Genomic DNA, 2283 nt, shown 5'->3' on the forward strand with positions numbered 1-2283 from the left:
TTTTTAGGATTACAAGGTACTTTAAAGCAGATCATAGAGGAGGAATAACAAGACCCACTTTGAGAACAACCAAGACCATGAGGGAGGCGAGAATTAGCATCGTGGTCCTTAAAACCAGGTCCTTTGTCGAAGGGGTCGGGTGGGGTGAGGACCATAAAGGGCCGTACCTTCGTCCATCTTGCCTGAGTCACTGAAAAGCCAGCCGATAGTGGGATGGCATGGGGGCCACCCTGGGACAGGCAGCAGAACTCGTGGGACCTAGGCATGCACTGGACCGCCTCCTTCAGGCTTGACAGAAAGACAGCGGATTACTGACTGTTTCTCCTTTTGTCCAAAGTCATGTGAACTTTGACTCAGCCAGCAGTGGCTGGGCAGGCACGAGCAAGGCTTTCATGAAGACGTCTGACTTAGCTAAAATTAGTGCGCTGTAATCATGACTTCATGTTGCTCAATATAGTCCATGTCGTGTGAAGAGGAGATGATGTTTTTTTGAACGGCTTTGAGCAGCATCATCAAAAAGACCTTGTAATCAAGTCTCGATCATGCCTCCCGAGGGGGAGGAGTGGAGTGTGGCTGATACAGATGACACACAGCCCCGGAATCTCCTACATTTGGTTTTGTTTGATATTTGCATTTCGGTGGAAGGCAGGTGTTCCTAGTAACCCAGGAATTCGGATGGTTTCAAATGCAACCCTGAAGGCACGAACAAGGCTGGAATTGTGTCTACAGACCCGGGAAGCTTCCCTCGGAGAGAGTGGGGCAGAATCCTGCCCAGTGGTGGCAAAAGGGCAGCTTTACTTGTTATGGCCACGCAAACCACCACCGCGGAGAAGGAGCAGCCGCCCCCCTTCTGTTGACATGGATGGCTAAATGTCCTGCTTTAGACGACCCTGGACCAGATTACAGGGAATAAAGTCTAAAGATGTAAAGGATTGTCTTTACGGCAATGTCTGGGAAACGAATCAGACAGCTTAGGTTTTGAGAGGCATCTCAGGCACTTTCTAGCTACGTGATCTCGGAGATGTTCCTGGAGGCCTCTGAGCCACTTTACATGAGTGAAAAGGGTATAATAAGGGTATCGTGCAGAATGAATGTGATTTTGTGGCAGATTCTCTATAAATGGTGTTAGGCTATTACTAAGTACTTGACTCAGGTGAGTGATTTCGACAATGGGGGAGGCTACAGAGGTGTGGGGCAGGGAGTGTGTGGGTTATTGCCGTACCTTCCTTTCAATAAGTAAAGTCTTGACCAAAAAAAGTACTAGTCCTTGAACCTAGCTTGATTTATTTTGTTAACAGGAAGTCGGAAGTAAGATAAGGTGCAACCTAGCCATTTCGATGGTGACACCAAAACGTCCTGATCAAAATGCAAAATCTTTGTAGACTTTACCAAGTGATATGTATAACAAACACTCCTGATTCTTACTCCAAACCTAACTCTCAATCTATTTGTGGTTAGCTTTCACTTTCTAACTTAATTCAGTTTTGTTTGAATTTATTATAATTACATATTACAATATTCAGAAAAACAAAAAATAATATTTTTAAACCCTGATATTGGGTTGGCTTTTTAGGAACGTGCCGCTTGTTACTGTCTGAAGCATTAGTATAAAGGAAGTTAATTATATTACATATAATATTTCATATTAGAAGAGTAGCTAGAAAAGAGTACTCAACTGAGAATTTCCTGGGCTGTGTGGATCTAAGAGTAAGAATCATATTTTGGCTTGAATAGCCTCCCACCAACAGCTGACGGTTTACTCAATGAAATCAAGACACCTATAAAAAAAGAGCTGTCCGCCAAATGGAAAAGTAAATATTACATCACACGAAGCAAATATAATGAGTAATGGAAAGTAACTGAGTATAACCATTGAAAATTTTACAAACGAGTTCTCAAGAACTGACAGATATTTTGTAAAGACGCTTCCGAGTTGAGCTTTTGAAAACATAGACCTTTCTGATGACGCATAGTTAGCCAGAACACCCCCAGCCATTCCTCATACAAACCCCTGACCCCTGAAAACAGGTGCCCTGTCCCAGGCAGCCCATGGAGGCCATGCCGGAGCCTGCAGGCGGGGCAGGGAGTGGTCCCTCCGAGAGACTTCACGGTTCTGACACGGTTCTGATACCCATTTCTCCCCTCTGCGTTTCAGAACTCATTTGGCTCAGGACTGGAAAAATGGTTCTTGACAACACTTTCTAAAAAACACATCTCTGTGTCAGAATTACCTGAGGGTCTCATCCGACCTGCGGATCCCAGGGTCCTACCTCACACCTTCAA

Source organism: Pteropus vampyrus, unplaced genomic scaffold, assembly GCF_000151845.1.
Source record: "Pteropus vampyrus isolate Shadow unplaced genomic scaffold, Pvam_2.0 Scaffold121, whole genome shotgun sequence".
Taxonomy (NCBI): domain Eukaryota; kingdom Metazoa; phylum Chordata; class Mammalia; order Chiroptera; family Pteropodidae; genus Pteropus; species Pteropus vampyrus.